At 36.3% G+C, this 16,159-nt stretch overlaps 1 long non-coding RNA gene across 1 annotated transcript in view; it reads right to left on the bottom strand.

Moving 5' to 3' along the window:
- Nucleotides 1-9,079, bottom strand: part of LOC116169307 — a 123,686-nt gene extending 114,607 nt beyond the window's left edge. The window contains exon 1 of the long non-coding RNA XR_004144930.1: nt 8,723-9,079. This is a non-coding gene — a long non-coding RNA (uncharacterized LOC116169307). The remainder of the gene's footprint in view (nt 1-8,722) is intronic.
- Nucleotides 9,080-16,159: the final 7,080 nt, after the last annotated feature.

Consider the following 16,159-nt stretch of genomic DNA (forward strand, 5'->3'; position numbering starts at 1 on the left):
AATAGATAATAGAGAAGCGGAAGGAAATAGATAATTAAAGTGGACTACACACAGCAGTAGTAACGGTGAACGTCGAAGAAATTTATGTAGTACGTTTTTCATGTCTTTTCTCTCTTTCCTCCACCACCACCAAGATCAAATATCACTAATTTCTTTATCAAATTGACATACCAATAGATATGATCTATTTCCAAGGTCCTTGTCATTTGATATAAGCTGCAAATCAAATTCATGCGGGGCATTCATGACAATTACTTTTCTTTTCCCTGAATTTTTTATTACAAGTTATACTTCTCTTAACTATGTAGTCTAGCAATAAATGCTTTTATATTAAATATACAGTGTGGCCCAACGACAACGAAACAGACTGAATATCTCGCAAGAAAATCCCTTTCCAATGATGTGTCACTCAACCCAACGTTCGATTTAAAAATACTGAAGAGGTGTCAACTCTGTTTAGGGGGTTGACAGTAGGGTTGTAAATTTTGAAGTAAAAGATGTACCCCTTCCAACACAAATCGACGTAAGTATTTTTGCATTTGTTTCAAAAACTATTTCCTTACGAGTTATTCAGTCTGTTTCGTTTTCGTTGTGCGACCCTGTATAATACGTAAAATGTATGTATAATTGGATGTTTTTCTTTCACTTCAGTGAATCAGCTTCTCACTCGGCTTCTCACGTTCAACAAACTCATAACTAGGCAATAGAGAATAGTAGAAATATAGTCAATATTTAAATTATTTGTTCAATACAACATTTCTCATTTAGAAACTTCAATATTGTCTAACAATTCAACAAGAGTTCAAATCGTTTATTCACGTAGAAGCGCCAAGTTTACTAAAGCAAATGAATTTCACCATCTCAAATTACATATCGATCGAAGTCAATTTAAACACATTCTTTACATTGCATTTCCTAATCAATTTAACATTTAAAAGAGGACGGGATTATAAACATACATCACACCAACTAAAGCTGCACCTTGTTCGATATTCACTTCAGCGAGCCATGTCGGAAAGTCCTTAATCATCTAACATTACTTTGATATATCGCTTTTCTCGCATTAAACGTACGTAAAATCAATCCACTCGTGCCTTCTGCAATAATGTCAGCAGTAGTGACAGATTTACTTTAAATTGTAAAGGCGAAGTGTTCGTTTTCTAAAATTATTTTACTACTTTTTGCCACACTAGTCGGAACACTTACACGAACGCTCTCGAGAATAGAAATAATACTAATTTTAAATGGGGCGTGTGTTACTGTAATTGCGTCATTGTACAACGTGGAAGTAAAATGTTCCCTCTTTTTTTTTGTTAAATCTAGCTTTGCAAACTTGCGACCCTTTTTTCCATTTTCAAAAGAGTTTTTAGCTTAATAGCATGTTATTCTCCTTGCACAAGCGGCGTTAGTCATTGTTTTTCTAAAAAAAACTAATTAACATTCAAGTTCCAGACATAGAAAATAGAACTTATGTATTGAAAGAGAGTTTCATACCGCCTGCAGTTTATGCATGGAAGTGCATTATGAATTACATGTTACCCTGCAGCTTACATGTTTGTCTACTTATGTCGCGTGACAGATTCTTTAAAGTCGCTTGACTGGAACACTTCTATCTGCAGGCGACTAAAATAATTTCTAGAATTACTATCAATTGAAAAAGTTATAACAAAGTCTTAAGTTTAATAAGGCCGTGATGGACAGACTACAGACTAAACCATGACTTAAACGGACAATTGCAATTAAAAACACTATCACTATCAGAAGCAAGAGAAAAATGACGTTGAGCAGATGCTTCTTGTATGAAATCATACAAGTAATAGTTTCACAATTCAATTTGATTCCTTACTTGGTGGAAGATTGGTCTGTTTAAATTGACGTTCCGGCAGTGAACTGTACTGCAACTGCTATTAATAAAATGGAAAAGCAGAAACGTGAAAATCGGTAGTATTCAATAATCAATACAGAGCATTTCTCAAGGAAAAAGGACACCAATTCCAGAAAGATCCAAATTAAAACTTAAATAATCAAAATAACTGGCTTACCCTTTATTATCTCCAGGGAAAAGTAAATCGAGCGAAATCAAGCGCAGGAAATTCTTATTCCTAGTCTTATTCACACTCGACGAAGGTGCATTAAGCCGGGGGATGTCTGCACAGTATGTAGTGTTTAGCTGAATAAGATTTGTTTTTGGTGATGATTGGATTTTCCGAGCTTATATGGAGATATTCGTTTATTTTCTGCGCCTCGCTCTGGACTCACATTTCCTTTTGAGTTTTATCTTCGAAAAGTTGACTTTTTATTTTTTTATTTTTTGGTTCTTTTTTTTTAAGTTGATCTTTCGGTAGTTAAAATCGTTGATGGACCTCTTTTGATCCGATTGTCTTCTTTGATCGTTGTTTGGGCATTTTTTTTGCTGGGTGCCTGGTGTTTTTGCACAGGAAGCATTTCATGGTAGCTTCCGTAGATAAGAATGTTCCAAATTCTATTTTTATGGTGCGAAGCAAATTTCACCCCCTTAGTTTGTTCGAGTCTTTTTGTCTCTATATAATAACTCTCGTAATAACTACCCTTGATTTAATTATAAACCGCATTTTTTCGTAGGTTATTACTTATTAACGAACTCCTAGCGAATTCATGATTTTGGACTTTCTGTCCGTCCATCCGTCTGTATAAGTGTGTACATGATAACTCGCGAACAGTTGAGGTGAATTTTTCATCTGTGGCAGAGATATGGGTATTACCTTAGACCAGTTTCGAGCATTCTGCCGGTTACTTCGAATTGGGTTTTCCTGCAGTTTTGCTAATTCGTAAGGTAAATACCGGAGTAGTATAGAACAACTTAAGACCGAGCTCAAGACCTTCTGCAGAGGCGCCTCTAAAAAGCATTATGTTGAGGGCCCAGAACAAGAGAAGGATAATAAATAAAGAGTTTCGAATTTTCCAATTCCGTTTTCAGTAAAAGGTAGACAATGGTCAAAGGACTACCTAACTGATTATATTTTGGTCAATACTCGTCAACCAGAAGTGGTGCTCGTTGGCCATATTGGTTCAGTTTATTTCAGTTCGTAATAAATAATTTTTGTCGTGCGTTGTAAATCTCTCGCCCTTAAATTCTAGTGCAAGTCTTTTTTGTTTATAAATAATAATTCTACCACCCCCACTTTATTTCAAACAGTTCGAATCGAAAATTGTTATATACATCACTTGGGAATAAATTATCTGCACCGTGCAGGGTAGATTTAACCTCCTTAAACCCCCTACTACCATTTCATTCATTCATTTTAAACCACGTTTGAATGCGATTCCGATTTATTTCACTTCGTAATCAATTATTTTTGTCGTGCGTGCCAGATGTCACCCCTTTAGACCCTGGTGTGAGCCTTTTTTCCTTGCTTTTTTCTCGCTTTTTTGTTTCGAAATAGCAATTGCATTACCCCTACTTCATTTTAAACCGCGCTTGATCGTGGATTCTTATTTATTTCATTTCTTTATATTATTTGTGTCGTGTGTGCCAGATACCCCTTAGACTCTTGTATGATTCTTTTTTGTTTCTAAATAGTAATTCTACCACCCCCAAATTAATTTTAACGTCAGTTAGTCGTGGATTCTTATTTATTTCACTTCCTAATAAATTATTTTTGTCATGTGTGGTAGATCTCACACTTTAGGCCCTTATATGCAAGTCTTCTTTGCCTCTTAATAACAATTCTACTACTCCCAATTCCTTCCAAACTGTGTTTCAGCCCGAATTAGTACTTAATTCATTAAGTACCTAATGCATTATTTTTGTCGTGCGTGTCAGATGTCACCCCCTTAGGCCTTTGCACGAGCCTTTTTTGTTTGTAAATAGTAATTCTACTACTCCCACTTAATTCTAAACTGCGTTTGATCGTGATTTCTTTTTTATTTCACTCTGTAATAAATTATTTTGTCATCCGTGGCAGTAGTCGCCCCCTTAGGGAGGGGGGGGGGTCAATTGTTTTTATCATGCGAAGCAGATTTCCCCCTTAGATACTTTAGTACAGCGGCAACAGTCCTAGCATCGGACATTTCGTGAAGAAAGCTTGAAATTTTGTAGCTATTTTACCTTGAGCTAATTGTCGGCTGTATTTTGAACTCGATTTTGAAAATGTGCGGGAAATTCTCTATTCTGAATTCTCAAAAACGAGTGTGGAATTTAGATTAAACTTGGTCCTTCCAAGCCAAGAAGGAGTTGGAATTGATTTTGAATGGATTTATTGCATGAGATAGCTCCGGGGCGGGGGTTAGGTTAACACAATTATAAAAAATAATTGAAATTCACAACATTCACAAAAGGGTAAAATTTGTATCTACGCTCATTTACTGTAATTGAAAATCTTATGGTCTACTCGAGGTACTACCTATTATCCACATTAATAATAAACCATAAGGATTTGTGAACTTCGGTGCTGTTATAACAATGTCTACAAAAATTACATCAATTTGAATAGATACTCGGTCTATTTGTAGCTAGTTTCAGGCTTTATCATTATTCCTCTCGTTATTATCGGAAAAGGAGCTTACTGCTCAGGTAAGTTTCTGAAACGTAGAGGCGTAATTATCATGCTAATTATATGAAGTAAAAACCTTTGCTTTAAATATTTTTTAGAAAGAAGCACCCTTATATATGATACTTGTTAATTCATTTTGCATAGATACGATTTTAGGTAAAATTCATTCATTTCTATAAAGTTGAGATTAAATTGAGAAATGCAATGATCAGACGCGTACAGACGTACTACTTTTTACGTCGTATGACCTCAAATCGTGTTCTGTGTATTCGTAAATAATGGGACTACTCGGATTCGTAATTCCGCAATGATTCCTTTATGCACTGCATTCTAGAATAGGAGAACTTAGCTCTGTACGTAAGTGGGTATCCAAGACAACGACATATTCGTAATTTCCTCCTCCATTCTTCAGCGAATAAAACCGAGGGTTAGTTATTAAAGTTCCATAACCCAAGATGCTACCGGTTACTCTGGGAGATTCTATAAACTTATATGCTTCATTATTTTAGTTTCAGCTTTTCGGTAAGTGAATTTTTCTCTTGGATTTTCCAGCAAACCTGTTCCTATCGCAATATGGGCATGTTACAGTTTCCTGGAGGGTTTCTTGGCCATGGGGCGCCTCTTACGAGTAGGTAACTTTTCGTTCCAGTCTCGCCTGCCACATTGTTCTATACCACTTGCTTGATCCAGGTTCCTATCCTATTCCGAAATTCCATTGCTCCTTTTTGAAATATACATATTTAAGCTTTCTATTTCATTTCAGTGTAAACAATAGGTGGTTGTAAAATTCCCGTAATTTATTTACCTATCGTTGTCAATATTCTAGAATTTTCGGTAATATTCATATTTAACTCGTCTTTTACTATCCAATATATTCTATACTAATTACAATACCTATACCAACGACCGAATCAATCCGTTAATAGAGTTATGTTTTTAAAAACAATACCGTCCGCCAACCAATGTTGTTGACGACCCCTTTTGTTACTACGAAGATGCATTGCTGTTAGTTTCTTTACATTGTATCCTTCAGATTAGCTGTGTTCTACCGATGTTAGTACCGTTGCTTCGTAAACAAGTTTTTGAAATTACCGAAGCTTTGTTTGATTCTTAGCTACGTTGTTTGTTTACCACGAAGACTCGGCTCATATTAACTTGTTTATGTTTTGAATTGATTAGATTGCATTGCTATTGAATAGAAATTTTGTTATTATATTTGTGCATCGTAAAAGTATTTTTCTTGAATTTAGCGTCACGTTTATACTTTCATTTTTGATATTGTACGAGCAACCCGTTGTTGATCCAACATTTTGTTTTTGCTAGTGTCAAGTCACTCAAATTATTGATTCTTTTTGAGTATTCATTACAGTTTTAGTATACGATTATCCTCCGTGTCAGACGTTAGCATTGGTATTTCGCAATATTTTATGTACGCCGCGATTCACTAACCCTTTTAGTTTTATGTTACAGATTTGCAGAACGTGCCCTTCGGAGCTCAAAAGGTTACGACCCGAAGTTCAAAGGTAAATTTTGCTATTTTCGTAGATTCCCTGATTAACGTTTGATTACATATTGGTTTTCGATACAAATGAATTATAATTATTACATTTGCTTGAAATTTACTCACCGATTAAGTATAGCTCCGTTGATTCTGCGGAATCTTGTTTTGATATTACTTTTTTCCTCGCTTTTTTCTCCGACTACGTGTTGATCCCTTTTTACTTAAAAATTAATTTAAATTCATATATTGACTTAGCGATCTATACAGAGTGCTCACCTCGGTGCCCACTATGCATGGAATATATTATGTATCTAAGTAATTATCGATTGCGATCGATTGTATACAACAATGAAAAATGTTTGTTTTATTTCCCATAATAAGGTAGCATTCAGTTCGAGATTCAGTGGTTTTGATTTTGGAAATCAAAATCAAAATCAAATTGAATTTTTTTAAATAGGAATGCACCGTTTTATTAGCCTCATTTGATTGAGATTTTTTGTATCTTTTCAATTATGGAACATGTTAGTACCTTATTCAAGAAAATTTTTCAGAAAAACTTATTATAATTACATCAAGAACATTAATCTAGATATCCCTCGAGATATCCTACATGCAACTCGATGCAAATAAAACAAATGAACGTGTACGTTTCTTATTACCTTGAAGACAACACGAAATTAACAATAATTGCTGCAGCAGTTTCTCCCAGAATACTCAAGACATGCACTTCAAGCTTTCCGTGATAGGTTAGTTCCGAGGTTATTTCACTGCCTTGCAGTTAATAATACAAATATTTTATTTATTTATTATATCTCTCTTGTTCTGGGCTCTCAACCTCAACAGGGTTGCGTCCAATTACAGACCACAGAGTGACTCGCATCATGCTTTTTAGAGGTGCCTCTGCAGAAGGTCTTAAGTTGTTCTATACTACTCCGGTATTTACCTTACGAATTAGGAAAACTGCAGGAAAACTAATTCGGAGTAGCCGGCAGAATGCTCGAAACTGGTCTAAGGTAATTCCCATCTCTGCCACAAACGAAAAATTCACCTCAACACACGTTCGAACACCCGACCTCCGGATTTATAGTCCAACGCTCTACCATTGAACCATAAATCCGGTAAAATTGAACACTTATTGCGATAAAAACAATTTTATTAATAATTTAATTATGTCTTCAAGGTTCAATAAGAAACGTACACGTTCATTTGTTTTATTTTGATGTAGGATATTTAGCTAGATTGATGTTATTGATAATAAGATTTTCTGAACAAATTTTTTGAATAAGGGTACTAACATGTTACATACCTAATTGAAAAAATATAAAAATCTCTATCAAATAATATCGCTTTTAGCGATAGAAAGAGAACTTGGACAGATGGTCTAACGGTACACTAAATTGATTCCTTTTCTTCAACTTCCACTAAAATTTTCCGAAAAACAGAACACGCTATGCTGTAAATTTCTCACAGAAATATAAATAGACCCCGACATATACTCTTTTCTAACCGTCGCGAACTAGCTACGTTTTATCCTTGGCTGTAGTATTTAACGAAACACCACCTCCACCAATTAAAAAATTCCTTCTTCTAATATTTAGAAATAACACGCCAATTACAATAACCCTTGATAACGCCAGCTTTGGAGGAATGCCACTTACGCCGAAAATAAAGCGCACAACGTTGTCCACCTGCATCTCTTGTTATCACTTATCAGCACCAAAACACGTGTGTTAATTGAATTGCGTCCGATAACACTCCCTATTGCAAACAACCAGATAAAATTTATAAGGCGCGCAAACTGGGCCAGATGTCTATACTTTTAAGTTTTAACACGCAAACTCGCACTTTACAAACAGACTCAAACAAACTTTAACGCCGTTACAAAGTACGTGCACGTACCGAACATATATTTGATATTACCTACTTATTGATTTATATATGCGTTCTGTACAATACCATTGAATAAAAACCATTTTTATTCAATGACGTTACTATAAAATAAAAAAATAAGGCCAAGGGTAAGGCACTTCATGTATGTACCTATGCCTATACGACATACCGCGAAAACAGCGGCTGAACGGCAGTAAATTTCGTCCTCAACCCGTTAACCGACCAACTTTTAACATAATTTTCCAAACAAAGCCTTTCGCTACGAAAGTAATAATTTATAATTAAAACTAGACCAGAAACTTTTGCATGTGGCGTGTTTTACAGTTTAAGAAACGCTCGCTTACAAGATTCTACAATTATAGAGAGAAAAGGGGATTCCTTTAATAAATAATCGTAGCATGGCGCCTCGCCTGTCTGGTGCTACAAGAAATTTTTCACTACTGCATTACGACATTGCATAAATTAATTTTTTATTCAATGGTTACAACCAAGTAATTCAATTCATTATCATTAACGGCAATCTGTGATCGAGACAGTATTGCAATATGTAATATAATTACCGTGACCCTTTGGTGCGCGATTCGTGTAAAGCTAAAAATAAGGGAATTACTAATTTGCTATTCACATATTTAAGGTGGAATACCTACAAGAAACCTTCAATTCGTAATTGCTGGGTATAATGGATATTGTTACACAAAAAATTAACCTCCAGTAAAAGGTAAATCGAAACCGTGAGAGCTCTTGTACGGCATCATAAAGTATATGCGAAATTTCAGGTAACAAAATTCAGCCTACCTACCTCAAATTATCCGACCGGTAAATATCCTCCATAGCAATATTTCTTGTTTAGATGCACCAAACAGGTTTTAACACATGGAATTTATGACGTATTAGTCACGTTGCGCCAACTTTCGTACTCTAAAACACTTATCACAATCGCCTTAATATAACAGAAGGTTCATTTACGAAAACAATAAAGTATGCAATTCACGCAAAAACGACGCACATGTTGGTCACCCGAAGAACTTCGTACAGCCGCGGCGGCTTGTAAACAAATGCACGCTGTTGCGGTTCCGTGAACAGTAGGGATTTCGGTGCATTCACTCGGTGCGTACTTTACGCCGGCCTGTACCTACAGAATTCATTCACAATGGAAGCAGAGTAATGAACTGTTGAATTTATTTGTATTTGACAACTGGAGTTGCCTTTTACTGCCTTCCGTTTTCCTGTGGCATCAATATAACAAATTTGTACACGAGATTCGACGGAGGAAGACTGTGCGCATGGCTCGTAAGCTGCAAGTACGGCAATAAAATAATCAACACGAGAAACATTGTATTGTGTAGATGTTCAAATGTTTATGGAGAAGAGCTTTTGTTTCCTTTTCAAAATGCAAAGCACTCATTTCTGCAACGATAAATTAAAGCGCCCGTTGATTCCTTTTTATATCCCGTACGCTAAGCGCATGCTTTCAGCCCTTCGTGAGAACGAGAAATCATTTTCCTTCCTCCTGATATGCATTTTCGATTTTTTCCTCAATCTTCATTCAGAGTGCTGAATAAAAGGAGCGAAACATAATATCTGTTCTGCTGTGTTCGATTTGCCATGTCGTTCGTTCGCAGGGAATCTAATTTTGAGGTTGCGAATATGATATTATGAAGGGAATAATGCAAGTTCTACAAGAGGACTTTTCATGTAATCTATCTACTGCCATGAAAACAATGACGAAACGCAACAATTTGTAACTGCCAAACATATTCTGCATTTAGTGTCCTGAGTAAATGATGTTGCTAACGATTTGAACGTTGAAAAATCTTCTCTTCTTGGGAGTCCACAATCCTAGGATTGGTTGGACACAGTCGTCCACTCTTTCCTATCCTGCGCTAATTTTTTCATTACTATATAACTACCCTTGCCTACGTCCCTAACTATTTGGTCCATGTATCTAAGCCCCTCCCTTCACTTCCATTACCTTCTATAGCTAGCTGTGTACTAATCCTCCGTGTCTGAGCACGTGCCCTATCATTCTCGTCTTCTCTGTACGGTTTTCCACATTTCCCTATTTTCCTGTACTAGCTCCAAGACTGCTTCGTTTGTTACCCTGTCCATCCAGCTAATCCTCTATACCCTTCTATAGCACCACATTTCGAATGCTTCTATCATACTTTTGTCTCCCCTTCCTATGTTCCAGGTTTCGCACCCGTATTGCACATGAAGGTACGTTTTTAGCAGCCTTTTCCTAATTCTTATATTTATCCCGGATCTTATCTGGTCCCGCTTTTGTTCAAATGCTTTTTTAGCCAGAGCTATCCTGATGGATTTTATATCTTTCTTGCTATCTTGTGTAACCTTACTACCTAAATAGCAAAATTCCTTTATGTCTTACTAACCTATCATAGCACATTTTATATCTGTGATACCCGGGCATAAACACCATAGTAACTCATTTATACTTAATGACAAAAGAAACAAATATTTGCAGGTCATTGAAAATTAGAAACGTCAATTATTAATTATCAATACCTACTAAATCACAAGATTGGCCTTATTTCGTATAGTTTCTGGAACTTCTTGCTCATTCACGATGAATTGAATTATTTAAAATTACGTTTGATGTTTGGATGGTTTCAATCACATTAACAAATTCGAACGCATACTCGATCAAACATAATGAATTATTTTGTAAACGAATTTTTTCGAAGAAAACTATTTGTAAAACATAAAATTGTGTATGTACCACGGGCATAAACTGATGTTTATACTCTCGGGCGACTAAAAAGCTCTCGGGCCCTCGAGCTTTTTAACTCGTCGCTCTCGAGAATATAAACATCACTATTATGCCCTTAATACATAAATAACTATTACATGCAAAGTGTCGTTTCCTATTCGGATCTTTATCTTTTTCCTATCTTCTCTGCGCATTTCATTGCCTTTGTTTTTTCCTTGTTGATTTTCATACTGTAGTCTCTACATACCTCATTTTGTGGTATATCCTTTTGCATTTTTAATCTCTCGCATATTAGAAGTCTCATATCCACAAGTAGTGTGAATCGGATACTGCGAAACGGAAGGAAAAACCGAAAAGGACAACGAAACGAGAAACTATTGTGAAATAGACAATTTCAAGCGCATCCTGTAAATGGAAGCACGCACATATCCTCATGTTCGCCAAGCCGGGCAAAAACAAACACGACATCAATAACTACAGACCTATAAGCCTACTAAACACTCTCTCCAAGGTCCTCGAAAAAATTATTTACACTCGATTATTGAAAGACATTGAAACACTACATACCCTGCCACCTTCTCAATTTGGTTTTAGGCGAGGGCACTCAACATGTCACCAGCTCCAACGCGTCAGCGAAATTATCTCAACTGGATTTGAAAATAAGTGTTACACCACAATGGTCCTTCTCGACGTAGCACAAGCCTTTGATAAGGTTTGGATCGAAGGTCTGAAGAAAAAGATACTGGATCTGAGCATTCCTAGCTACCTGCAAACAATAATCTGTCTTCCTTGAACATCGAACATTTGCAGTTAAAGTAAATTCTTACACATCACAAATTCAAAGCAATTCACGCTGGCGTTCCACAAAGGAAGCATCTTTGGGCCACTTCTCTTTAATATCTTACAGCAGCATTACCAACAGTAACAGCATCCCTAGCCATATTTTGCCGACGATACTGCCATCATTACACAGAACAATATTGAAAAGAAGCAGTTCACGAATTACAGAATGCCGTAAACAAAAATTATTAAGTGGTACAATAACTGGAACATCAGAATCAACCCAGCAAAATGTCAAAGTAAGATATTCACTCTGAGAAGAATTATTGACCCACCCAACATCGAAATAAGCGGAGTTATCATTACCATGGACCCAAAGGACAGTGCAGTAAATATCTTGGAGTTCATTTAGATACTCGTCTCACCTGGAGTTACCATATAAACCAAAAACTCTCCCAAGGCAACAATCGACTAAGACAGCTTTATCCGTTAATAAATCGAAAGTCCTCACTCAAACCCGAATGCACTACGTTGCTATACAAGACCTTATTACGACCATTAATACTCTACGCTAGTCCGATTTGGCTCAACACTTCCAAAACCAACATTCAGAAATTGCAGCGATTTCAAAACAAAATCCTTAGAATTGCTGTAAACGCCCCTTGGTACATACGCAACAATCAGCTCCACTACGAATTAGGCATTTCATCTATTCAAGACTTCACGTTAAAATGTGCAAAGAAGTTCGTTAAAAAATGCAAGTACGTGCGACGGTGGCAGTGTTTTCAATCTTTGCAAAAAAACTTATTCATTAGATTAAAACGAAAAATGCCGCAAGATCTTATAGCTTCCGAAGACGATAGTGATTAAGCCAATCCTTTAAATGTTATACATTCAATTTTTATAAATTCGCATGATCCGTCAGAGACATTAGAATAAGTCTTGTCATTATTCTCGTCATTTTGTGTCTTTACTGTCATAAATGTCATGTATAACACTTGTATGTTGATCTGACAATACACGATTTAATTAAAAAAAAAAAAAGCGCATCCTACTAAAGTGTGCACATATGTATTTAGTTTTCTTCCCGTCTGTCCGGCGTTCTGCGCTATAGCTCAAGATTAATCCATAGACCTCGTATCGACTTCGAGTTTTCACTATCTGAAAGCTTATGCGTTCCATTTGTGCGACTATCAAAAATTAACTCTGACAGCTATCACTTTGTTGCCTAAAATCGGCCTAAATCCTTATTTATGCACCAATTTTCTTGGGAAAATACCAAACTCCATTGCTAAGAAATGTGTATCGTATCCGACTTCAAGGGTAGTTTGTCCGTCTGCGTATGTGAGCGGGTTGCGCTGGCTATACTCACGTAGTAGTGGTTTTGGCATACCGGCTAATTTATCAAATTAAGTTACTCTGCGACTCACAAAAATTGTTATGATTTTCATTTTGTGGCATCAATTCATGATCTGTTTCACTATAATACGTGTTATAGTTGTGTAAAGGACATCGTGCGGACGTTTTATTGGACTTCGGCAACTGCAATAACGATGGGACACCCTGTATGTACATTGCAATTATTTTTAACGTTAAGGTTTGGTGGTAAATTGGGATTAAATTAAAGGCAATTCCGATCATGTCGTTCGAATTCTAGGTCAATTTTGTTTTGTTTCAGAATTTTCGTTGTTAATTTTATTTAAATAATTGCCGTGTTTATTTGATCAATTTTATTAGAAGAGTTGGTTTTCGCTACATAAAAGGTAATTAGTTTCAAGTTCAGGACGAGTTATCGAGTTTTAACAAATTCGCGGATTTCGTTTGTTAAGGGTTGGACTCGCTACACGAGAGCTCTCTACAGAGACCGAGTTTATTCAAGGTAAAGATTGTGAGTACTTGTGCTTTCAGTATCGAAGCAATTATTGATCGTATTGCATTTTGCTTCTGGGAATCTTTTGTTGTTGAACAGTAAATTAATTACTAATTGATCGTTCTTCATTGGGAGTTTGGTTAATTGGGGAATTTTAATTGCTCATTTAATTTAGAGTTTTTAGTCAGGTAATTAATAACTTTGAATATTTGGGGGAATATTTTGTATTTGTGGGATACGCTATCCAATTTTGGAGTCAAGTTTATTTTGAGCTTTTATTGATTGAATAAACCAGTACTCCTTTTGGTACTTAAATTGATTTTATATGCTGTTGTTACTACCCTCGTATATTCGCAATATCATACGAGGAGAGTTAAGATAGAAATTGCGTACCGCTCAACACTTTTGGTAAGTGGTAACGAAGGACCGAAGATCTAAGACCGCCGAATGAGTGTTTAAAGTGATTAAAATCAGAACAATTAAATTTGTCGAATACGGATGTTCATGGAAGTTTCAGAAGACTTGGCCATGCGCAAGATTTGATTTGATTTGATAGCAAGTCCCGCGTCAAGTCCAGACCGTCAACAAGGTCTTCTGCATAAAAGTCTCAATAGACCAGGATACCGATTCCCGATTCCACGAGAAAGGAAATCTTTGTTAATAGAACATGTAATTAAGTAAAGTACAACCCAGTAGTCATTATTACAGATGCCAAGCAGTGATAGTCAAAGTTAAAAGCGTAACAGAGCGTAAGATTCGTGTAGAACATCTTGTAGTAGTTCAGTGGAGTCGTTTTAAATCGAAACGTGTAAGTGAATAATGAACATCCGCGGCGCTTTTACTGGAGACAGTTATAACTAGTTTCATTAAGTTATAGTGACAAGTTATCGTTTTACTCTAGCAACTTGCAGAATTTTTCATAATGGAAATACGTCACTGAGCCCTGAGAGTGCCTTGTATCTAATTTCAAAGCAATAAAATGAAATATTCAATAGCAGAAATGATGTGAAAAGTTATGCGTTGCAAAAATGAACATCCGTAGTAATTTTGTCACATTTCAAACCAGAGGGCAATGTGTGGTATAGCAATACACCATGTATGCTTGTATCATCAGAATGTATCAGCCCCGCCGGCTGTTTCTTGCTTGTTTTTGCGTCGTTAGACAAAAACATATATCGACTTCGAATGCGTATGTAAATGGGGTGTTTTCTTTATTGCACTCCGAAACACCAGCTTGTAAACGTATATGTAACTGGAAAGGTGCAAGATGGTCCTTTATAGAGATGGCATTAGTTACGTGGATATACATGCGCGAAGCAAAGTAGCACATTTGTTCTTATGAAAATGTGTAAGCATAGGTACTTATCTATATTAGCCATCACTCATCACCCCTGCGATGTATCAAAAACCTCAAACTGTAGACTATGTAGAAACGTTCATTAGTCCATACTGCTCGTAAATAACGCAAAATAATTCTTGGCGGATAACCTGCACCACACGTTTGGCGTTTCTGATACATCGCAGCGCAGATTATTTGTTGCAATGTAAATGCAGTTCATTCCATGTATAGGTAAAGAATAATTATAAACTAAGCAAGGAACTACGTTAGATACTCACGGCATCCGTTTCAACTAACAGCGCTTACGTGAAATGAAAAAAGAAAGTTAGTGAAATGAAAAACGATAATTAGAATGTTCATCTGTGCAACACATCGCTCGTAATTGTTTAACGTTTATACAACGTTGATACATCACATAGGGCTGATTATTACAGGGTTTAAAAGAAATAATTTTTAAATTAGGCTAATGCGGGAGACAACTTGAATTAGCTTTTTGTCAGAATCATACAAAAAAATCATCAAAAAAAGAATCATACTGCAGCAAATAACGAATTTTGAAATATTAAAATATCAAAATAAGACTCAAACGCCTGCTATCTGATGTAAAACTGGAATTCTTTTTCCACCTCAATTTTGTGCTATTTTCAGCGCATTTTTGCAAATTTATTTGTAAAACGGTAGCTTTTAATCTCACTTTGGCCGGCTGGCGGGATGGCTAGCAGAAAACGCGGGCCCGTAGAAGAAATATGAGGATTGTATACAGACGTGGCGCCGTGTAATTAACAACTTTAGGAACGGGTCCACATGATGTGGGGTCGGCCACATGTGGGCATCGTCCCCGAGCGTGTTATACTAACCTGGAGACTTTTCAGTTTTTTCCTATCTTTTTCGACAGTTTTAGTCCAATTGCTTTCAAATTGGTGCTGTCGCGTTGGAAAGATCTTCTAAACGTGCACAACTCTTGAGCGGTGGAATTATGTTTTTTTCTCTAGGGGCGAAATTAACCACCTCTTGCAAGGCGCGTGTCTTCGAGGGGTAGTCGACTTTGGGCGCCCAAAAGTTTCTTAGAGCTCCAATCGGGGTCTCTCTTCCTCGTGTCGCCAATAGAACCCAAAAATTGAGTACCTACTTGTTTGTGGCCGGTTTTTAGGGAAATTCACCAAAATACGAATTGCGGGTGAACGACAAAAGGAATGCAGTAGCCCCCGACAAAAATGCGTCTGAAGTCCCTTTGATTTCACACGAGGACTTGATAATTTTTTTTGCTATATCACACACTTTGTGCTCATGTAATTTTTGAGTTTTTCATCCCTACTTTACGTGTACATAATTATTCTCTTTTTATGTTTCAATTTTAAATGTCGTTATTAAGATTAACTCAGCAATTGTTTTTTACTTTCCTCACTAGAGAGGAAAATGACATTTTCTTCACCCTTTTTAGAAACGAAAGTTGTTGTTTCTAAAGTAGTTTCAGAAAAAGTAATTCATCTATCTGTGTAAAAAATGTTCTTTTCTGTAT

Source organism: Photinus pyralis, unplaced genomic scaffold, assembly GCF_008802855.1.
Source record: "Photinus pyralis isolate 1611_PpyrPB1 unplaced genomic scaffold, Ppyr1.3 Ppyr1.4_LG4, whole genome shotgun sequence".
NCBI classification, from domain to species: Eukaryota; Metazoa; Arthropoda; class Insecta; order Coleoptera; family Lampyridae; genus Photinus; species Photinus pyralis.